The 24,534-nt window shown below is 44.8% G+C and overlaps 1 protein-coding gene across 2 annotated transcripts in view; it reads right to left on the reverse strand.

Annotated features, from left to right (window-relative positions):
* The window catches only part of MPPED1 (metallophosphoesterase domain containing 1), a 183,024-nt gene extending 166,838 nt beyond the window's left edge, over window positions 1-16,186 (reverse strand). The window contains exon 1 of one of the 2 annotated variants that reach the window (XM_077469393.1): window positions 16,017-16,186. The gene's annotated coding sequence lies outside the window, so the exon portion shown is untranslated. The remainder of the gene's footprint in view (window positions 1-16,016) is intronic. The other variant, XM_077469392.1, reaches the window with a different exon arrangement.
* Window positions 16,187-24,534: the final 8,348 nt, after the last annotated feature.

The raw sequence follows: 24,534 nt of genomic DNA on the forward strand, positions 1-24,534 counted from the left end.
TTCAAAAGCCACGCCTCCGTCTGTGATAGGCGGAACACTCAATTTCCCAGCAGTCTGTGTTCCGCCTATCACGGACATCCTCTCATCCTCGTCCGTAGTATGAGGATGAGCGGATGTCCGTGATAGGCGGACCACTGACTGCTGGGAAATTGAGTGTTCCGCCTATCACAGACAGGGAGGTGTGGCTTTTGAATAGTGGAATAGCCGCCGTCTGTCTGCACGACACGCTGATCGGGTAGACAGACGGCGGTGACTCGAGTATAAGCCGAGGGGGGCACTTTCAGCCTAAAAAAAGGGGCTGAAAATCTCGGCTTATACTCGAGTATATACGGTAGGTAGGTGATAGAGTGAGGATTTTCTATAGGGTAGGGAAATTTAGGCAGGCCTAGCTGGTGGCTAGACCTATTTGTTTTCATTCTATGCTGGGGGTGGCTCAGAGCAGGGCTGGGTGATTCACAAGTAGCATCACTGTCATCTCCCTCTTCTTTCTAGAAGGTGATAGAAAGAGAGGATGAGAGGTGAGGTGGAGCTGCCTGGGGTATTTTTAAGGAGCCTTAACCAATCCCTAACTTGGATTGGCACGCCCATACCCAGGGTCAGCCCAGCTAGGGAAGAGCTAACAGGGGGGAAGAGCTGGAGGGAGAGGGAGTGTGAAGGCTCTCGGGGGCCCACAGGGAGCTCCCCAGTCTGAGGGGGGGAGCTTAGACCAGGGCTTGTGTGCATCCAGGAGAGAAGAGAGCCAGGGAAGAGGCACAAGAGAGAGCAAGGCGAGGACAGCGGGAGACAATACTGCTAAGAGACTCTAGGGAGAACAACTGGTTGCAGCCTGGAGGGATGGTGAGTGAAGCACAGTGAGGAGGACTGGGGAAGCATGCCTGAGAGAACTGGGAGTTTCCAGTTTGATATGAGTGCAGAACCAGAGGAGTGGACTGTGAGAAGGGCAGTGGAGAGAGGTCATTACAGCAGGCTGGCTGGCAGGGCCTGCAGAAAGCTATTTGGGATCAGTAGCTGGGAAGAGGACAGCTAGCACCAAGAACTTTCTGTTTGCTACGCTATGGGGACCCCTGGTTCGTGGCTGCAAAAGGCAATTCACTGAGGACTGGCTGAGTTAGAGTCAGGCCTAACCATGTGGTGCTAGCTAGTCTGGAGCAGTAATGGTCTGCAGTAAGTGAAGTGCTGGAGGAGTAAAGGGAAAGAGGCCTAAGCCCTTGTACACACGGTTGGAGATTCTGACGGAATGTTTCCTATCGGACCATCTTGTCGGATATTCCGACTGTGTGTGGTCTGCATCGGACTGTTTCTGTCGGAATATTCGACGGACCAACTTTTCCAACTTGCCGGTAAAATTTTCCAACAAAATGCTCCGATCGGACATACTCCAATCATGTGTAGCCTACTCCGACGGACAAAGTGCCACGCATGCTCAGATCAAATTCCTAGACCAAAGCTATTGGCTACTAGCCTGAACGTAGTCCCATCTTAACAAAATAACGTCATCACGTTATGTACAATCGGATTTTCCGACAACTTAGTCCGACCGTGTGTATGCAACATCACTTCCGGACCTCTTCCGGAATTAATCTGTCGGAATAACTCAGACGGATATGGTTGTCGGAATATCCGACAGTGTGTACAAGGGCTTAAGCAAGAGTTGTGCTGGAGAGAAGACTGGAGTGTAAATACAGGAGTGTATATAGTAGCCCCAAGTAATTGGAACGGAATAATTCAATCATAATTTCCTATTCCTATCCAAGTTCAATTGCCTCAATGAAATACAAAAAAAAAAAAAACACAGCTTTTGGACTGTTCTATGTCTCTGAGTGCCTGAGAGATGGATGCTGGGCTGGGCAGTGTGACAGGTGAACCACAACATTCAGCAGCCCCTATGGGGGTATGGCTATATTTGGGTGCGTTGTCCGGGATCACCTGTTCACGGTTAACATGCCACCATTGCCCCTAGCAACAGAAGTTGATTGAGTCAGGGAACTATGCTTTGTTCTGCTACCAGATTTTAACCTTGGGGAAGGAGGAATGTGCTCTTTCTGCTATTCAGTGTTCTAGTAACAAGCGCCATTGTCCATAGCAATCAGCGGGACCTGCCTTCAAATTCAATTATATTGCTGTCTGTTCACCCAGTTGCCCCAACTGCAGTTGGGATGGACACTTGTACTAATCCTACAATTTAGGAACTGCTCATCATGTGCTGTCACCCATGGCAACCACTGCGGGCGACCGCGCCCATGGATTATAGATATGCCCAGCGCTCTGCTATGGCTGGACATTCTGAACTATTGCTGTAAAATCCTGCTTTGAACAGTAAAGAGTAAAGAGTACCTGGAAGTCTCTACTGTTGCCCAGGGTGATCAGGGTAGGCCTGCGGGTGCCTGCAGGCAGGACTGTGCTGAATGTGTTCCCTTCGGTGAGGGATGGGTTACAAATGTTATTGTTGCTACCAGCAACCATCGGGGAAGTCAGTGGCCATCTGCTTTTGGTTGCTTGGGCAGAGCCGGTGCAGAGCGACATGCCTGTGCAAGTCTTGCTAGTAACAGCATGCCTGCAACCTTCAATTTATCCAATAAGGGGTTACAACAACAGCGTGCTCGGGGAGGAGCCTGCATATCAGTGTTACAGATGCCACAATGTCTGGAAGCCAGGGGGCAGTGCCTAGAGGAGACCCAGCATTCCCTGCTAGCAGCAGACATCACAAGGCAGATGGGCAAGATGGCAGAGAGTGGATGTATGCTACCCGCTCTGACTTGGTTGCCTGAAATGCAGGAATGGGTGCTGGACAACACCAGTGTCCGGTTGGAGCATCAGGGGGGATTCACCCTGGGGATGATCGAGGGGCTGTGCCTGCTGTGCCCAGAGTGCCGGATACCGACCACTGTGGTCAGTACTTGGATCCGGTGTGGTCATTGTAGTGAAAAGCTCACCCGGCTTGCACCCAGCCAGCAGGAGCCACAATACTATCAGGTGGACCTGCATTCAAGACTTGGTCAACTGCAAAAGCTGGGGCAGGCCTAGCGTCATCCCAGAGAGGTGGAGTAGAGTCTGAGCCTGGTGAATCCCCTGAGAGAAGAGAAGAGTAGTCTGCTCTGGCTTGCGGCCTTGTCAGGGACTTGATGACTGTGAGTACTGCTGTGCAGGAGCCAGATGTCCCCGAAATGCCGGCTGCAGCTATACCCCTTGCCATCCCTGCCTGGAAGAAGCCAGCATTGGAGGGGAGTATGCCTTCAGGTGAGCCAGAAGGGAAATGCGGGGGGCAGGGCCATAGTTTGGGGATTCCCCCAGACGGTTATTGGAATTTGGGTCCCTCGAGAAACTAGCAGAATGGTCCTCTCCTGACAGCTGCTCGGAGGAGGAATGGGAGACAGGAGGTTCCTAAGTCCTGGAAGCACCATCTGAGGGAGAAGAGGAGCCATATTTTACTGGGGAACCCAGAAGAGCTGCAGAGAACCCCCATCATTAGCAGACAACTATTTGTCTGGGGACCCTTCACCACCCAGAACAGAGCACCCACCTACAGGCAGTGGGTGAAGAGGTCCCCTGAAGCCTGCTCCCTGTCCGGGAAAGGAAACCCTAAAGACCTACCCAGGTTTTCCTGGTTCCAGCAGGAGGTTCAAAGGAGGGTTGCTCTGGAGTGGGGTCTGGACTATCCCTACGTCCCTCCCGAAACCATAGACATCGTCGAGAACTCATGCAGAGAGTGGGAGGATGAATTGGTTTGGGAGTACCCACACGTCCCTAAGCCGCAGTGGGTGCCAGAGTGTGAGGAGACCTGGGCACGTTTTGAGGACATTCGAAAAGAAATGATGGCTGGGGAGGTCCATCTACAAGGACAGAGTGATGGTTGCCAGCATGGGACGGCCTACGAAGAGTCACTCTGTCTCGATCAGGGAGGAAGGGGGCCCCAGGAAGAGGTTGCCTGACCTGTACTTTAATGTTTGAGGGGGACTGCTTGAAGTACAGTGGTTAGTAAAGTGCCCACATGGACTGCTGAGGAATCGCAGAGAGAGTATGTCCTTCTTTTCCATGACTTTGCAGGAGCAGGCAAGACTGCCACCCTGGGTGCCTAATGGATGAACCTTTTCCTGTTACAAGCGGTGAGGTCTGTTCTTTGAACTAATTCTTTTAGGTGCCTGTTTGCTTGGGGAAGGGTTCATCCCATTAGGAACTCCAGAAAGAACTCTTGCTTGCTGAATAATATATTTCTTCCCCCAGTGTTCTGTTGGGAGGCTTATAACCCCTTTCTGACAGAATTACAGGAGAAAGGTTTAATTTGAAGTGAACTATGCGTTGGTTGTGATGTTATTTCTGTCAGCAGGCTTATAACCCCTTCTGACCGAAATTTTGAAAAGTGTACAGGTAGTTAATAGGATAGGATGGTGTTTGTCTTTTTTGCAGGACTCTTCAGGATGGGATAGCTGTCTATCTATCTCCGGGTGGAGCTGTGGATCCTGTGGACAGAGGATTTCCCTTGAGGGGGAGATGCTCTGAACCTATGTTTGTGCATAATTGCATGCAGTGGTAGGGCCTATAGTTAGGAATGGCATGCATATGCTGTAAATACTGAAGAAAATAGTATTAAAATAGTAATTTTCATATTTTTGATACATATTTATTTGTATATATGTCCCTTATCCAAGTTTGTTCCTTTTTTCCCCTTCCAATTTATTTTATGGGATGGGAATTTGCAGTTTGAGATGGGTGCAGAACAAGAGGAGAGGTTATTAGCTTCTGTGACCCGTGTCCAGACTGCTATCCTGTGCTTTACCTGGCTTTCCTGTTGACTCTGCTTTATTCTAATCATGTTGATGACTTTGGCTTGTGTCCCTACTTCGCCCCCTCCTGTTCCCCTGATATCAGCCTGGCCTGACTTCTGACCTTGCTTCTATCTTCTGAGCTAGTACCTCTGCTACCTAGTTGCTGCTGACTCTGGCTTGCGTCTACTATGGATTTGCTTCCTGCACCTGCAAGTTCCTTTGCACCAGAAGTTTCTTTGTGCCAGCATTCTACAAAAGTCCCAGTCTGAGCATCCACAGCAAACCAGCTGTATCCAGACTGTCATCTAACTACCCACTGTGAAAAGACCTACCACAGGTCCCCATGCCATTCCTCATCCTGATACATACTGTAGTCAATTCCAGTACGTTGGACAGGAGGTGTAACAGAAGCCGTCTTGTCAGCTCGACCTCCACCAGGCACGTGACAAGGGATTACTAGATACTGATATCAAGTCATGTTTCAGTATTTATAATAAATTAATTTAAAAAAAATTATAATAAAACATTTTAGAAAATGTAATACAAAATGAAGAAGAAGAGTAACAAATAAAATACAGACATGCAGCAGGAGTTTTCACATAATGGAGCCAATAGGAAAGAGCACATCTTTATCAAACATGCATCACAATTGATATAAGAGAAGACGAAAATTTGAAAAAAAAAGGAGAGAAAGCAGTATGAAAAGATAGAGAAGAAAGATTGTGACAAAATGCGACAGCAACTGCATTTAAGAAAAGCACGACTTGATCTGTACAGGTAGATAATTTCATAATTCAGTGACTCATCTAGCAATTTATCTGGAGACTCACATCAATGGCCCAGAAATTCTTCAGGGAAATACACAAGTTAACATAACATGTACATAGAAAGGAGCTGGATGGCCATATGGATGTATGGATGCACACTTTACTTAGTTTTAAAAAAGACACATGACCATCATCTTAAAAAACAAAAACACCTTACATATTGAGACCTAGTTGATCCAGATGAAAGGCTAAAACCTTCAACGGGAGGCTATTTGCTGTAAAAGAGAAAATATCTTTCCCAACCCCAAAGACCAATCCAACCTCCTTCATAGCCAACACTGAATTGTGCGCGCCCCCCCCCCCCCCCAAAAAAAACAGGGAGGGAGGATGAAGTCAGGTAGACAGGAGAGGGGGGTGCAGCCAGGTGGACGGAGGATGGAGACAGGTGGAAAGGAGAGGGGTGTGCAGCCAGATGGAGCCAGGTGGACAGGAGAGGGGGTGCAGCCAGGTGGGAGGATGGAGCCAGGTGAACAGAAGAGGGGGGTGCAGCCAGTTGGGGGGAGTATGGAGCTAGGTGGACAGGAGAAGGGGGAGCAGTCAGGTGGACAGTAGAGGAGTGTGCAGCCAGGTGGAGGAGGAAAGGAGCCAGGTGGAAATGAGAGTGGGTGCAGTCAGGTGGAGGGAGGATGGAGTCAGGTGGACAGGAGAGGGGGGGATCAGCCAGGTGGAGGGAGTATAGAGTCAGGTGGACAGGAGAGGAAGGTGCAGCCAGGTGGGGGGAGGATGGAGCCTGGTGAACAGGAGAGGGGGTGCAGCCAGGTGGAGGGAGGATGGAGTCAGGTGGACAGGACAGGGGGAGTAGCCAGGGGGAAGGAGGATGGAGTCAGGTGGACAGGAGTGGGTGCAGCCAGGTGGACGAGAGAGGGTGCAGCCACGTGGAGGGAGGATGGAGCCAGGTGGACTGGAGAGGGGGGCAGCCAGGTGGGGGGAGGATGGAGCCAGGTGAACTAGAGGGGGGAGTGCAGCCAGGTGGGGGGAGAATGGAGCCAGGTGGACAGGAGAGGGGGTGCAGTCAGGTGGAGGGATGGGCCCAGGTGGACTGGAGAGGGGGATGCACCTGGGTGTGGGGAGCAGCCAGGTGAAAAGTAGAGGGGGTGTAGCCAGGTGGAGGGAGGATGGAGCCAGATGGACAGGAGAGGGGGTGCAGCAAGGTGGACAGGTGAGGGGGTACAGTCAGGTGGAGGGATGGAGCCAGGTGGACTGGAGAGGGGGGTGCAGCCAGGTGGAGGGAGGATGGAGCCAAGTGGACTGGAGAGGTGGTGCAGCCAGCTGGAGGGAGGATGGAGCCAGGTGGACTGGAGAGGGGGTGCAGCCAGGTGGAGGGAGGATGGAGCCAGGTGGAATGGAGAGGGGGTGCATCCAGGTGGAGGGGTGCAGCCAGGTGGACAGGAGTGGGGGGTGCAGTCAGGTGGAGGAATCGAGCCAGGTGGACTGGAGAAGGGGGTGCAGCTAGGTGGAGGGAGGATGGAGCCAGGTGGACTGGAGAGGGGGGTGCAGCCAGGTGGAGGAAGGATGGAGCCAGGTGGTGGGGGGGGTCACACACTAGTGATTACGTCTGGTCCTCCTATGGAAGCTTTCATCCCCAGCACTCCCCACCACTTGACAAGTTCTTAACTTGGGGCACTGGCACTTCTTTCTAGCTCCCTCCATGTCAGGCAGCAGCAGTCTGTGTCACCAGTCCCGAGATCAGAAGATGGGGCCTCCTACAGGCTGAGAGTCACAGCTCACGCATGGAAGACCTCTTCCAGCTCCTCCCCCATGACAGGTCACCTGATCACTTGATTCCACCCCTGGGCTCCGGCGGTTAGCCACGGAGAGGTTGGGTGAGTGGGGTGGGCTGCAGGAGCAGCTGAGCTTTGTGCTCCTCCAGGACAAGTGGCCCTGTGTGTGTCCTATGGCCAGTCCAGGCCTGGGTGGATCTATCCAGGCTGTCTTTGTCCACAATACCGACCGTCCTACTCTTCCAATGACTGCACATCTCCCAGGGAGGGAGGCAGGCAGAGAGCTGACAGGGCCTGGCTCCGGGAGAGGGGGGGCGTGGTCTGCCTGCTCCTTTTCCCCGCCCAGTGACTCTACACCAGCAGCCAGCCAGATGGAGCCATGGGAGCACCCTCCAGCTACACTCAACACCAGCTACCACCCACCTGGAGGGGGAACCAAACCTCTGGAGGGGACCCAACGTCTGTGGCTGCACCCCTAGGCGGCAGTACGCCCTAGTCATCTGCCTAGTTTGCCTAATGGGAGCTCTGGCCCTGAGTGTCTAAAACTCCTTCCTCCCATGTGACAGAACTGGCGTTCACTGATTGGCTCTTCGGGCACTCTATAAGATCCAGCAAGGAATGGCTTATAGTTTACACAGGGATTCTTTTCTTTGGCTAAATCCAGTGGCAGGAACGCAAAAAACATAAACGTGACACTAATCTGTTAAAAAAAAAAAAATTATCTTTTGCAGAATGTATTCTTAACTCTTAACAAGACTAACCTTCTATTGCTCTTAGCTTTCTCCAAATATCTTTTTTCTTTTTTCTTTTTTTTTGCTGTTCCATCCGACTTCCTGTTACAGGGTGGCTACATTTGTTCTCCATGGTCCCACTTTATGTTGGAATATCGCTATTCTCTCTTGCTAACTCCAAAATGATAATGACCTATGGGATTTGCATACCTCTCAACTTTTTGGCAATGAGGGACATCTATTAGAAAAAGTATGTATGCATAGGACCCCCCCCATGCCCCATTTAAAGATTAGTTAAGCCCACAGCCCACAAATGCTTTTTTTTTTACCAATGCTACTCCTTTATACTGATGTCTGACATTTATAAATGCAGCAATTTAGAAATTGGATGAACGGTTTAGCACTGGGAAACACTTTTTGAAAGATAAAAAGTGAATTTTACATACAACTATATAGTTAAGACCATAATGGGAGACATATGAGGAAAGAGTGACAGAGGGACCAAATCAGGGACAGTCCCTCAAAATCAGGACAATTGGGAGCTATGGATTTGTAGTGTGCATAGAGTAGTGCACATATCCACAACTAACATGCACTGCTCATTCCAAATAAACTGAAGTAAGAAGTAAAAGGAGAGGTGGGGAGCTTACAGAGGACGTTACAAGCAGGCGTTAAAGCACAAATAGAAACCATTCCATGAAAAATGTATTTCAACAGGGCCATTAACTTTAAAGTGAACCTATTGCTTATACCCCGCACAGTCCTTTTAGACTATCTCAGCTTGAGCCTCCAGTCCTGTTGATCAGAAAAAAAAAACAAGCCTGAGCAATACAAAGTACTTAGTGCTTTGCAGTGATTTTCCATTATAATGTTTCAAATCTCTGAGGATGATCAATCATTGTTTTCTAAATTCTGTGGTGTTCACTTCACTGTCTGCGTGTGTCACATCTGAATCTTCAAAAAGCTGGGGAGTATAAGCTGTAGAAAGCCACAGGGGATGTAATAAAGTAGAGGAAAGACAGGTATTTTAATGGAAACCCAATATCAGCCAGTTGTGACCATCTAATGCAGCCTTTCTCAACCTTTTCAACACAGAGGAACCCTTGAAATAGATCTCTGGTCTCGGGGAACCCCTGCTAAAAATTTGAAATCTGGAATTCATGATACATTAGTGTGATGGTCAGTGGGAAGAATGATCCTTACACTTGTGGTCATTGAGAAGAATTACCTCCTTACAGATAGCTAAAAAGATCAATGGTGTGAGTGGGAACTTATTTTGAGAGGCAGAAATTGCCCAATGCTGAAGGAACCCCTAGCAACCTCTGGAGGAACCCTAGGGTTCCACGGAAACCCTGGTTGAGAATCACTGATCTAATGTAAGACTGACTGTCACAGTATAACTCAAGAAAAAAGGTTGCTCTTTTTTTCTGGAAAGATTTTCCACATGATTTGGAGTATTTGTAGAAATCTGAACCAATTTGTGAGGTCAGGTACTGATGTTGAGTGAGAAGACCTGGATTACGATGTGCGTTTTAACTCCAAAGGTGTTCAGTAGAGTTGAGGTCAGGACTCTGTAGAGGACACTCAAGTTCCTCCACACCAAACTCATCAAACCATGTCTTGGTCATGGAGCTGGCTTTGTATGTGCAGAATTAACAATACCCTTCACTGGAAATACCTGAATTTAATAATTTTAAGGGCTGTCTATATAGTGTACATGGAATTACATCAATGAATCATCCTCAATAGTCATTTAGATGTGAATGATCTCAGACTTCAGTCTATTGTAGGTACAAGCGACAAAGGTACACTTCTTCTGAACTATTCACACCTGAAATCATTTTATTAACACATGTGCAGGAACGTGTGATGTTATAATATTTAATGGGTCTCACGTGGGTATAAATCACTCCTACACTCTTTTTTTTACCATAATGCAATGAAATGCATTGTGGGTTGTGGTGTGCTACAGTGCACTGTGGATGTGTGGGGGTGCCATCCAAAATGAAAGGTAACAACACACAGGATGCTTGGAGTGGCAGCATCTTTTGGTATTTTATCGCGTTTTATTTATTTGTTTTATCGCATAAAACAAACTAACTTGAACCCTGTCTGATATAAGAGATACAATGGGGGACACACCTTTAAAACCCAGACTGTCACTACTAGAAATGTAAGCCTAAGTATTGTTACAAAAATCGTTTTCTATGTTCTCCTAGATACCTGCAAGGCTTCCTCGCTCTACTTTAAATCTTTATTTTATAAAGACATACATTTAAAAAAGTCATACATATGATATCTATTCCTTTTGTTTGGTAGTTTTCTGTGTTACTATAGTAACACTTCAACTTTATGTCTTAAATAAAAATACAATCTGACAATACACTTCTTCCTTGCAAACAGCTCGGGGCACTGAGCGCTAAATAGTGGCAAAATGTTTTTCAGCAGTTCAGTCTAACAATAATGATACACAATGTCAATATATTATACATACAGTATATCTTCTTTTTTTTTTTTATGGAAAAATACTTCAATCTTTGTCTGGTTCAAAATGCTGTTTATGTTCCCATGGAGTTTTCTCTTCACTTCCTGATCTTTCTGACAGTCATCACCTGGACAGGAAGTGAGGCATCATTTTCTTATGGGGACAGCAATAAATCCCGGGACACATTTTTTACCTTGCTCATTATATAAGAAAATGTATTTCATATTATTTGCAGCTTATGTCCCCTTTGGGGATATTTCACTTGCGGTTCTGCCTGTGAGCTGTCAAATAGACTGGGAGGGAGGGGATACCATCCCAACAGAGGCATAGAAAGCAACACATAACAAAAGGTTATACCCCTTCCCCACTCCCAAACTTCCAATCTCATTTGCAGGTGTATGGTCAGGTTAAGATTGTCCTACCCTAAAATAATTGAAAACATGCAAATATTTGAAGTCTAGAATGTAAATGAAAGAGAATGGACTGCTATAGTGTAGGATCCTCAAAAACTGGTTAAAAATAAACATATTGGACTCACAAAAGTGTTATAAAGACATGCTTTAACATAGTTTAAATCTTATCTGTCCATTAGTCATTCATTCGAAGACTAACCTCTAATATAATGGGTAATGTGTATCGAGGCAGTACCTCTTCATCAGAGCCAAATCAGGTGCTCATTGTTAAAGCAGAATGAAACCCTTCAATACTCACCTAACCTCTAGCAATGTGGTGTCCACAGGCTTCCTTGCTGGCACTGAGTCCTTCTAACCCTTCTTAAAGGTTTGGTGTCTTAATCCAGCTTGAATAGTTTGGTTGGAATAATGTAAGAGTATACAGTGTAAAGCACCTTGCGAAAATACAAACAAGCTCAATAACTCTGGTGAGGTAACTTCCACACAGCAAGGTTTCCCTCAACAGGCTTCCAACAGTAGCCCATCTATAGAAATACAGAAAGGAGCACCACAGCAAATCCATATGAAAGAGCGCAAGACAATTTTAATGGGTTAGTAAAAAAGTCATATAAAAACAGTCAACTTGCTTCAGGGGCAACATCCCTCCCCCTTTATCAAGGCTTTTCGAAGATCTATAGTAGAACCAATATTGATTGATAGATTTCACCAATCTCTATTAGAACCAGTATTGAATTCTTCTCATGGAGGAATGTTCGCTCAGCAACTGCTCTCAGTTTGTAAATCAATTAGGAGAGTTCAATGTTGGTTCTAATATAGATCTGTGAAAAGTCCTGATGAAGAGGGAATGGTGTTGCCCCTGAAACTCAGCTTTTTTTTACATGACCTTTTTACCAAAAATGAAATTGATCTTGTACTTTTTCATTCAGGTCTGGAGCTCCTTTATTTTTTTCTATAGTTTGAGCTACTGTTGGGTGCCCATTAAGGGAAGCCTCGCTGCGTGGGAGAAGCTTCACTAAAGCTAATGAGCTTGTTTAAAGTTTTCCTTCATCTGACTATGGGGGTCATTTATGAAAGGCAAGTCCACTTTGCACTGAAAGTGCACCTGAAAGTGCAGTAACCTTAAATCTAAGGGGTAGATCTGAAATGAGTGGAAGCTCTGATGATTTTATCATCCAAGCATGTGCAAGCTAAAATACGGTTTCTTATTTTCCTTGCATGTCCCCCTCGTATCTACAGAGACTTTAATTCCATGTGCATTTTCAGTGCACTTGCAGCACAAAGTAGATTTTCCTTTAGTAAATAACTCCCCATGTGTGCAAGTGTAAAAGTTCCCAATGCATTGTTGAGTATTCCCTTAGAGAAGAGTCATAGTATATATCTTCAGTAATAAAAATCCTTTCTAGATTTCTTTTAGAAATCAAGGCTACATTTCCCTTTAATTTCTTCTGGAATTCAGTCACTCTATCGCTAGAAAAAATAAATAAGTAGAGCTGATCTGTAATAAAGAAAACAGTACTTACCTGTCTGAATTCAATGTTCAGAAGCCTGCAAACTACAGTCTAGCTGGTATTCAACACTTCTGGGTGTGCCCTGTCCTATGCCGCACACTGTGATTCCACTCGCCAACTGCTACATCACTACAGGATGAATGTGTTAGATACTAGCAGTGACTGCATCTCTGCAAATAATTAAGATTGCAGTCCCACTTTTGTTACAGGTATACAATTTCTTTTTGACAAGCTGCTTTTACTTCATTCATTTTTCCTAGTGACTGAGTTCCTTCAAAAATACTTTAGAAATTTTCATCCAAACATTCACCACAATGTATTGTTCCATGACAATACCTTTTTTTTATTATAACCAGGAAATGCATTTTACTGGTATAAAAAAAAATCATTGAGTCTACTAAGCAATTTTTTTATTCTGGAAAAATAAAATAAATAGTAATACTGTAACTACCGTTTCTTAGATATGACAGTGGGGCCCATTGGCTTCTTTGCAACGCATTACCGCATGTTTGTCAACGTGCATTAGTGTTCGTTGCATTGGGGGATCACATTTAAAATGAACATGCTTTCAATAGACCCTGTGCTAAAAATTGTACAGACCCTTTTTTTATATATATAAGGCAAGCCATCACAATGTACTACAGGTGAATTGCCTTAGTTCATTAGGCGTCATTCAAAATGAATGCCACCACAATGCAGTAGCGCTTGTTAAGTGTGTTACTGCACGTTCCCGTACCATGATGCAGATGTGTAAATGGTCCATAAATGTCAGGTGTATCATCACTGTTTAACAAAAAAAGTAAATGAACAGAAGTGTTGTATTGTAAAAGCATATTATTTACAGAGGGTGTGATAACATTGTTAATCAGAGGGCAGTCATTTGTTAATGGAAAGGGAAATTGCACTGCACTGTACAGGCTTTATATTTATAGACTATTGCATGCATTTTTATATATTGGATTCTCTAATTCACAAAATGATTAACATAACTTACTTCTAAATAATTGAGAGAGAAAATTTACTAGTGAAGGTGGATGGACAAGATGGGAAAACCCCACAGCTAAAGTTCAGGAAAGAGTAAGTAGGGTTGTCAGACTTCACATAAGCACAAAGATGACCGGGGGTGCGTGACCTGGATGGCCAGCCTTTCTCAACCAGGGTTCTGTGGAATCCCCAGGTTTCCTCCAGAGGTTGCTTAAAGGTTTCTCGAGCAGCAGGTAGGGGCAGATCGATCTCCCATCTGACCATCAATGTAAAGGGCACTACACTGACCACAAGTGTAAGGGGTACTTTTCGCACTGGTGACCAATGTAAAGAAACTTTACATTGACCACCAACGTAAAGGGTCACATTACCCCTGACCATAAAAGTAAAGGGCACTACACTGACTATGAGTGTAAAGGCTACATCTCCTACTGGCAATATAAAGAGACTCTACATTTACCATCAATGTGAGGGGTTACATGACCCCGGACCACTAGTGTAAAGGGGCTCTACAATTATTAATGTCTGCATTTCCTTTCTGGCCAATTTTATTAGTAATCTTATATTTATTTACATTTGATATTTTTTACTTAAAAAAATATTGTCATAGTTCAGGGGACTGCTAAAAAACATATTAACTACCATGAGCTGTAGATAAAATAAGTTTTAGCAGGGGTTCCTCAACACATGAAAATGACTACAATGGTCACTCCAGGGTAAAAAAGGTTGTAAAAGGCTAGGTTAAACCTACAAGTTCCTTTTAATTACTTTTCCTTTTTACTGGCTTTTCACAATAGCAAATGCAATATTTTAGGATGTTGGATGAAACATTCAATTTTAATAAATAAAAAAATATTTTTTTTTAGAGGTTTATACATCAGAGGAAAAAGAGGGACAACTGAGGAAGAAAGAAGACTTGGTTCCATAGGAGGGGACAACTAAGGAAGAAAAAAGAGAGAGTAGAAGAAAGAAGACTTGGTTCCATATGAGGGGGCAAGAAAGGACGAAAGAGGGACACTATAAAAAGAAAGAAGACTTAGTTCCATAGGAGGGGACAAGTAACGAAGCAAAAGGGACACTAGAGGAAAGTAGACTTGGTTCCATAGGAGGGGGCAACTAAGGAAGAAAAAAGGGAGACTAGAAGAAAGAAGACTTGGTTCCATATGAGGGGGCAATAAAGGAAGAAAGATGGACACAATAAAAAGAAAGAAGACTTAGTTCCATAGGAGGGGACAAGTAAGGAAGCAAAAGGGACACCAGAGGAAAGAAGAATAGGTTTCATAGGAGGGGACAAGAAAGGAAGAAAGAGTGACACCACTAGAACTAGGCTCCATAACAGAAACAGCTGGGAACTAATCATTGTTCTACAGAGTACAGGGAAAGAGTATAGAGAAACACTCACATCAAATCCTGTCCCAAGAAGGATTACACTCCTGTATCTCCACCACGCTCACACAAGCACACCTTCTACAGACAGTTTGGTTAAACTCCAGTCTGTCTAATAGTACTCATAGAAAACCCATACAAACTCCATGTTAATAGCATGCCAAGTGGAATTAAAACAAAACAACCGGCACTGCAAGGCAAGAGAGCCAATTGTCTAAAAATCTTCCCCATACATCCAGGTCAATTTGCAAAAATGTAACTTTAGTATAAAACAATCTGAGTCACTTTAGCTTTTGAGATACTACAAGTCTCAGCATGCACATCATGGAATAGATGCTGCTTTTGTACCATTGTAAAAAAAAAAAAAAAAAAGGAATAGCTATTATGGCATGCTGGAATGTACACTCCATCTAATTTTCAAGCAGCTTGCTGGCTTTTTTGCATTGCATTTCTGTGGTCTTGTTTTTACGTCCCAGCAGGTTAACTGCATGGAGTTTGTATGTTCTTTCCTTTTTAAGAAATTGCTTCCAGATCCCTGCTCCTTTTACAAATATGCTGGGTGTTCAGTGGCCACCTAAAGTGTTTATAACTGAAACAAATGCACTTAATTGTAAGCTCTTTTGCGCAGGGAAGGTTCTGCCACTCCCTAAAACAGTTTTTTGTGTATATACGTGTGAGAAATTATTAGCCCCACTCCAACAAATTAGAATTTTGTTGCGCCAATGCAATGCTTGGAAAAGCTGCTGAGGCATGTTGGTGCTTGTAGTTCTCCTAATGCTACTCCACTGACACAAATCTTCTTCTGAGCCTTTATAATGCATGGGCTTTAGTTTCAGAATAAGCACTTAGCACATGTTGCCAAATACATTCTACTCCTGAGAAGGTTCAATGCAATTTTCCAGAAGCTTTACGCTTAAGACACTTTTGTAGTTGAATCGACCTTCTACTCCTCAATTATCCTGCGTGCTGCCGCCAGTGTTGGAATGCATTGATGCCCCTGCTAGTTGCCTGCTAGGCAAATTATTTTTTTTTCTGCTCCAACACATACAAAGGGTTATCATGTGCATAATTGAATCATTGTAAGGCTCCTCTGCATTGCTTGCAAGCGCCCCCCCCTGAAACAAACCCAAGACACAATAAAATAAGTGACGCAGCCGGAGGGAATGGGAGAGCGAGGATGAATTCCCCGAATACTGACCTTAGGACAATGAGGGATCACAGCAGCTTTTGTCCTGTTGAGAGAGAGGTGGCCGGTCTTCGATGACAGACGATGTTCTTCCTAGCATCTCATGTGCGGGCTGGAGCGAAGCGCTGGGTAACGACGGAGCTTCTGCATGTCTGTACACAGGGGGTGTGTGTGCTGTCGATGATTGACACCTCTCCTGACGCACCCCATTTAATAATACGCTCCTTACACATGTAGTGGCTTAAAGTAGATCTAAGCCCAATCACTAAAATCTCATATAAGCTTTAATGTGTTAATGCCATTCCAAAAGTTGTTTTCAATCTCTTTAAATCTGTAGCTTTCATTGTTATGGGGTGACAACTGCCTCCCAATTGTGTTTCTGCATTGTCACACTGTCATATGGGCTTTCAAAATGGACTTTGGGCTCTTTCCCCACCAGAATTTTAACATTGCAGCCTGGCAGGGCTACACACATGCCGTGGCATTTTTAACTCGGGCTGCAGAATTTGATAGGTGCTTGTCAAACTCAGTCATGGAAATCAAAAAGGTTGCACTGCAAACGCAAACCAAATGCTAGGTTTGCAGTTGTGGCGTGGTCCCACAATGAAAATTGACTGTCAGCGATTTTAAAAAAAAAAAGCATACATCTATACACTATATTACCACAAGTAGTGGGATGCCTGCTTTTACACTCACATGAACTTTAATGAAATCCCAGTCTTAGTTCATAGGGTTCAATATTGAGTTGGGGTTAGATCTGCCATAAGTGCTTATATATAGATTTCCTGGGAGGGTTAAGTCATGATCGCATTTTGCCACATGTTACTGCAACACACAGATTTGAATTGACAAAGCAAACCTGTTACAAGCAAAAGACAGAGCTTCTCATGCTAAGTGGAAGGCCTCCGCTGTACCCCAAGTTAAAAAAGGTGCAGCCACAGCATATCAACAGCCCCTACAACTTGAGTGGAAAGCTGGGGATCAGAAAAAACATGGCTCGTCAGCCCATTTTTATTGCCCCCCCCGACCACCTATCTGGAAGAGACTTAAGACGCCGCAGGAGGCACTTCAAAGCTGGCCAGACATGTGGCAATTTCATTAAGTTTTTTTGGTCAAAATTGTAAAGCAATCATAGACATTAACCACTTTCAGACCGGACCAATTTGCTGGTCAAAGACCAGACCACTTTTTGCGATTCGGCACTGCGTCGCTTTAACTGACAATTGCGCGGTCGTGCGACGTGGCTCCCAAACAAAATTAACGTCCTTTTTTTCCCACAAATAGAGCTTTCTTTTGGTGGTATTTGATCACCCCTGCGGTTTTTATTTTTTGCGCTATAAACAAAAATAGAGCGATAATTTTGAAAAAAACGCATTATTTTTTACTTTTTGTAATAATAAATATCCCCCAAAAATATATAAAAAAACATTTTTTTCCCTCAGTTTAGGCCGATACGTATTCTTCTACATATTTTTGGTAAAAGAAAATCGCAATAAGCGATTATTGATTGGTTTGCGCAAAAGTTATAGCGTTTACAAAATAGGGATAGTTTTATAGCATTTTTATTAATAATTTTTTATTATTTTTTTTTTTACTAGTAATGGCGGCGATCTGCGATTTTTATTGTGACTGCGACATTGTGGGGGACCCATCGGACATTTTTGACACATTTTTGGGACCATTGTCATTTATACAGTAATCACTGCTATAAAAATGCAGTGATTCCTGTGTAAATGACACTGGCAGTGAAAGGGTTAACCAGTGGGTGGCAGTGTAGGGGTTAAGTGTTCCTAGGGGTGTGTTACTAACTGTGGGGGGGTTGGGCTGTCATTTAGTGTACACTGATCTCTGCTCCAATCACATGGAGCAGAGATCAGCGTCACTAGTTGCTAGGCAGAATGGGAAAATGTTGTTTATACAGCATTTCCTCCATTCGGCCGCTCCGTGAGACGATCGCGGGGATGCCCGCGGCGATCGAGTCCGCGGGTCCCGCGACCGGACTCACGGGGGTCCCGACCAGCGCGGGAGCGCGCCGCCGGCGGCGCGCTCCCGATGGCACGGCGGCAACAAATATTGGACGTACATGTACGCCAATATGCCTGCCCGTGCCATTCTGTCGACGTACATCGTCGTGCGCTGGTCGGGAAGTGGTTAACCGGTTCCCAGCCAACTCACGCCAATATCCATCGGCAGAATGGCACGGGTGCGCAAAACCACGTACCCGTTTGTCACTCGTGCCTGCGGCGATTGGATTCGTTGCAGAACCGATCAGTCTTCGGGTCCAGGCCAATGATTTCTGGCCTGGACCTGCTTATCGGTTCTGACCAATGAAATGCTTCCCTTGCCTGTAAGTGTAAACACAGGCAGAGGAAGTGATGTCATCTCCCATCGTGGAATTATTTTCGGTACTAGATAGAGGCGAGAGAACATCTAAAGGTGAGTTGAGCCAACACTACACTGACACAGCACACGTAGGCACATTTTATCCCCCCCACCCCAGTTAACCCCTTCACTCCCTGTCACTATGTCACCAAGTGCATTTTACAGATTTTTCCTGATCACTGCATTGGTGTCACTTGTGACACTAATCAGAGTTAGGGCAGCTAGTAGTAGGCATAGGTAGGTCTAGGGTACCCCCCTAAATAAAGGTTTAACTCCGGTTAACCCTTTCACCCCCTGTCAGCAGTGTCACTAATAGATGTATTTTCTGATCGCCGTATTAGTGTCATGGGTGACACTAGTTAGTTAATTTTTATAGCATCAGGGTACCCGCCGTATATATTACCTAATAAAGGTTTAACCCCCCGATTACCTGGTGGGTGACATCAGTTAGGTTTCAGCACCAGGGTCTGCATCAGCCTTAGGCAGTGTCAGATTAGTGCCAGTAACACTAACACACATGCACGTACCATACACCTCCCTTAGTAGTATAGTGTCTGAACAGATTATTATCTTTGATCTGATCAGATCTATACTAGCTTCCCCAGTAGTTTAGGGTTCCCAAAAACGCAGCATTAGCGGGATCAGCCCAGATACCTGCTAGCACCTGCATTTAGCCCCTCTGCCCAGCCCAGCCCAACCCACCCAAGTACAGTATCAATCAATCACTGTCACTTACAAAACACATATAACAGTAGCATTTGCAGAGTCAGGCCTGATCCCTGCGAACGCTAACAGTTTTTTTGGTAGCAATTGAAGCAGGCTCTGACAATCAGGTGCTCTCTTTGCCTGTGAGTCTCACTAGTTATACCAGTGAATGCCACAATGTCCAATCGAAGGTACACTAGTGAAGAGGCCTACTCGTTTCTGAGCATGACAGATGAGAGTGAAGAGAAAGTCACCCATCTGTCAGATTCAGGCTCAGAATATGATCCAGTAGACAGCAGCAGCACCCTGACAGATAGCTCTGACGACGGAGTAGTGGTTCCTGCTAAGGTCAGGCGTACCCGACCCCATTCTTTTTCTGTTGTTGAGGTGCAAGAACCATAGGGTCTCATATGGAGCAGAGAGCCAGTACCAGTGCCCCTCATCCTTCTGGTGAACTGGCAAGTACCAGCAGCCTAGTACACCCTGGTCATACATCCAGCACTGCAGTATCACGTGGTAACGTGATGAGTCCCATAAGTGCAGTTCAAGCTGGTGAGGTGGCTAGCACAAGTAGTGTCCCACAGCCACCAAGAAGACAAACACAGGCCCGTTGAGCCCATAGTGACCTTCCTGCAGAATATGCCAATCCTAATTGGGAGCCCACCACTTCTGCAGGGCCCGTATTTCCCCCATTCACTGGCCAACCTGGAATTCAGGTGGAAACAGTTGATTTTACGTCACTTGATTTTTATTCCCTTTTTTTCATGGAAGATCTCTATAGAGCTATTGTGAATTAGAGCAATTTGTATGATGGTCAATTCATCGCCGCTATTTCCCAGTTGACCCTTGCCAGAGATTGGAAACGGTTTCTGAATTTAAGACATTATTGGGCCTATCCCTCCTCATGGGCATAGTTAAAAAAAAAAAAGTGAGTTGCGGGCATATTGGTCCACTGACCCAATTCACCATATGCCCGTGTTCTCTGCATCCACGACCAGGGCTAGATATGAGCAGATCTTGTGGTTCATGCATTTTAATGACAATGAACTCGGTCGTCCTCGGGTTGACTCTGAATACGATCAGCTCCACAAAATTTGGCCCTTCGTAAACCATTTCAACCAGCAGTTTGCAGCCTTGTTTACTCCTGATCAAGTTGTCTGCGTTGATGAGTCCTTGATTAAATTTTCTGGTCGCTTGTCTTTCAAACAGTATCTTCCCAACAAGCGTGCCAGATATGGGCTCAAGATGTATAAGCTCTGTGAGAGGGCAACAGGCTATACATATAGTTTTATGGTTTACGAGGGAAAAGATAGTCACGTGGAGTCCGAGAACTGCTGAGACTACAAGATTGTTTGGGACTTAGTGTCACCCTTATTTGGAAAGGGGTACCACTTGTACGTGGACAATTATTACACAAGCGTGACACTTTTTAGTCACATGTTTGATCGTGGAATTGGTGCATGTGGCACCATGCAATCTAATTGCCAGGGCTTACTCCAGCGGCTTGTAGAGTCCCGTCTTAGACTGGAGGAGAGAGCCTGCTTGAGAAGTAATAATTTGCTTGCAGTAAAGTGGAGGGATAATCGGAATGTTTTCGCTCTGTCCTCCCTTCATGCAGATACAAAGGCAGTGCTTGGTTTTCGGGGTTGTGTATGCGGCTAGACTGCAAAAAAGTCTCACACAAGTGGTATCCCTGTACTCAGAAGAAGCAGCAGAATGTATTTTGGGGTGTAATTTCATGTATACCCATGGCATGTTTGAGCAATATATAATTTAGTGACAACTTTGTGAAAAAAAAAAAAAATTATTGTAATTTTCCCAAAACTTGTGGCAAAATATAAATTATTCCATGGACTCAACATGCCTCTCAGCAAATAGCTTGGGGTGTCTACTTTCCAAAATGCGGTCATTTGAGGCGGGGTGTTTGTACTGTCCTGCCATTTTAGCACCTCAAGACATTAGATCAGAAATGAGGCAGTCATAAACTAAAAGCTGCGTAAATTCTAGAACATTTACCCTAGTTTGTAGAGTATTCGTTATACCTTTTGCGCAAACCAATAAATAAAGACTTGTTGCATTTTTTTTTACCCAAGACATATGGCTGGATGTTTTTTTTTGGCCTAAATGTATGACTAAAATTTAGTTTATTGTATTTTTTTAATAACAAAAGGTAAAAAATATTATTTTTTTTCAAAATGTTTGGTCATATTTTTGTTTATATCGCAAAAAATAAAAACTGCAGAGGTGATCAATACCACCAAAAGAAAGCTCTATTTGTAGGAAAAAAAAAGGACACAAATTTTGTTTAGGTACAGCACTGCATGATCATGCAATTGTCAGTTAAAACTATGCAGTGCCAAATTGTAAAATGTGTTCTGGTCAGGAAGGGGGAAAAATTCTTCCCGGGGCTGAAGTGGTTAAAGGAGTTGTAAAGGCAGAAGGCTTTTTTTTATCTTAATGCATTCTATGCATTACAATAAAAAGCCTTCTGTGTGCAGCAGCCCCCCTCAGCCCCCTAATACTTACCTGAGGTCCCTCTCTGTCCAGCAATGTCCAGGAGTGTCTCAGCCATCTGAGATTCCCCCTCCTGATTGGCTGAGACACAGCAGTGGTGCCATTGGCTGTCGCTGCTGTCAATCAAAGTCAGCTAGCCAGTCAGGGGAGAGAGGAGCGGGGCCGGGGAGATGCTTATTGTCTGAATTGACAGGAAGCTGTGACTTGGCTCGGGTGCCCCCAAAGCAAGCTGCTTGCTGTGGGGGCACTGAACAGGAGAGATGGGCCAGGAGCACAGAAGAGGGACCTTGAGAAGAGGAGGATGCAGGCTTTTCTGCAAATCCACTGCAACAGAGGAGTAGTATAACATGTTTGTTATTTTTATGGGGAAAAAAAAATGAGACTTTACAATCACTTTAAATGGTGGTATTATTCAGCCGCAAGGAGATGGGGATTGAAATTACCCTGGGGGAAGGTGCTAATTATTTTTGGCAAAATTGCATTTTTTTTAAAGTTTATATCCTTCAATGATTAAAGCTGTCAACTGATCGCCAGTCTTCACTTTACATTTGGCCTAATTTTGGCGATTGACTGAAATTGCGATTATCAGGTTGCTTAGTTTCTGATGATTACTTGTGATCGAAAGTGCGGTGGATGGAGAGTGATTGTAATTGACTGAAAATTGCTATGTGTGTGTCCTGCTTTAAAGAATAAGTTCAACCGTTTAAAAAAAAAAAATGCACATTTTTTTGCAGGTTAAAAAAAATAGCATTTACAATTTTTTTTATTAGGAGCTTGTAAAGCATTGTAACCACTATCAGCAGATCATGGGTGCAATGTCAGGCTCCTGCAGACTGTCAGTGTAGCTGTCTGCCCATACCTCCGATATGGGCAGGCAGTAGTGTTGCTAAGCTACCAAATTAAAATTTACTGACACAACAACCAAAATTTACTGGCACAGCCAAGTTTTTACTGGCATTTCCAAAAGTGACAAAATGATAGTTTTAAGTGCACATTTCAGTACAATATGCAATTAGCAATGTGATTTAAGGTAGATATTAAAGGCAAAAAACATTTATTTTTTTATTTTTGATATAGTAAGTAAGTAGCTCAGGGGCAAGACTCAGGATAAGAAAGGCAAGAAATTACAATGGGTAGGCACACACACATGAAATTGACTCTCACAGTGACACTGACAGCAGTGTGCAGCAGCACAGATGATGATGACTGCTCACCGACACGACACGTCCCCTCCTGAGTCACAGTGACAGTCTCTCTCCATGCCAGGTGGTCCCTTCAGTCCACTCCAGTCCAAACACTACTGACAATCCCTCTCCCGACTTACCTTGCTCTTATCCCATAGACCAGGAAAAGAGGCTCCATCTGCTCCATTCAGCTTTAAGGATGAGTTTTGGCATGTTCGGACAGCCCACGTGCAGAGCCCGTCAGGAAGTCTGCACTTCAATGTGCTAATCACATTCAGTGAGACATTGTCCCGATGCCCGGCTGCAGAGATTGGGAAATGTCTCACTGCCTGTGATTAGCGCAGAGCAGTGCCGACTTCCTGGCGGGCTCTGCACATGGTGTGCGAAAACACGCCGGAGCTCATCCTTATTCAGCTCCCCTCTGCCTTTTTCTTACCTGAGCCCGATCTGATCCAGCGATGTGCACAAGCGCAGTAGCTTCAGCCACTGTCGTGCTCCTCATTGGAAAGATTGATAGCAGCAGGAGCCATTGGCTCATGCTGCCAATCAAATCCAGTGACACAGGAACAGGGGTGGGGCCAAATCCTGATCTCTGTGCCAATGGACGCAACAGAGGGATTCGGGAGCGATCGCCTGGGTGCCCCCAGGGAAATCGGTTTCCGTGGCAGCATCTGATGAAGAAGAGGGGCCTGGAGAGCACCCCAGAAGATAAGGTCAGGGCTGTTCTGTGCAAAACAATTGCACAGAGCAGGTAAGTATAGACATGTTTGTTTTTTTGTTTTTTTAAAAGGAAGGTTTAAATTGACTTTAATCAGCTTTGTAGTCTCAGACTTACTTTTTAGAATTTTGCAGCCATCACTCAGGCAAGTAGTGGAAAAAATTCCAGGGTTCCGTCACTCTTTTTTTTTTAATCTTAACTCCAGCCTTCCCTTCAGTCTTGCACAGTTGTGCAGCTCCTCTCCTGTACTGAAATTCCTTATTCTGATTATCCTGCACACAGGGCTGGACTGGGACAAAAATTTGGCCCTGGACTTCATCCATACCAGCCCACTTTAATTTTGAAAACAAGCACAAAAACAGTATATAAAACTATACGTAATTGTGCAAAAAAACATAAGTAGCAAAACAAAAGGAGTCCTCACTAAGCTCTTTTATTATTTCACTTATTCTCCTCTGTATTTTTCTCATCTTTCTCACATCACTGCGTGAAGTTGAGGGCGAGCCGTGCATCCATTACTTTGTCACTGAAAATGGCCCACTGAGCCATCGGCCCACCGGGAAACTCCCTGTAGTCTCAATGACCAGTTCATGCCTGCCTGCACACCAGGGCCGTCTTTAATATTGATTGGACCCTGGGCAAACATTTTTTTGCCCCCCCCCCCCCCCCCCCATGCAAGTTCACTCTCCATCTGCTCTGAGACATACAATAAATAGCAGCTAGACTTAAAATCAGTTTACTGTATCAGATCAGGCAGCAATTGCAATTGGTTGCCAGCAGTTTCAGCATATCATTACTGCTTACTGACTGGTTGCTAGAGGTTACAGCAAATGATTACTGTACAGTATTACTACTCACTGATTGGTTGCTAGAGGTTACAGCACATCCTCTCCTCACTGCAGGGGGGCATGATATACATATGAAAGCTGCCTTTATTTACATATCAATACCGCCGGCCGCAGCTATTTACTTATGAATGCTGGTTATTTACATGTAAACACAGGTTCTGCAGGTGAGTCATCTGTAC

Source organism: Lithobates pipiens, unplaced genomic scaffold, assembly GCF_037356315.1.
Source record: "Lithobates pipiens isolate NorthernLeopardFrog02 unplaced genomic scaffold, aLitPip1_a1.2 Scaffold_8, whole genome shotgun sequence".
In the NCBI taxonomy this organism is placed as follows: Eukaryota; Metazoa; Chordata; class Amphibia; order Anura; family Ranidae; genus Lithobates; species Lithobates pipiens.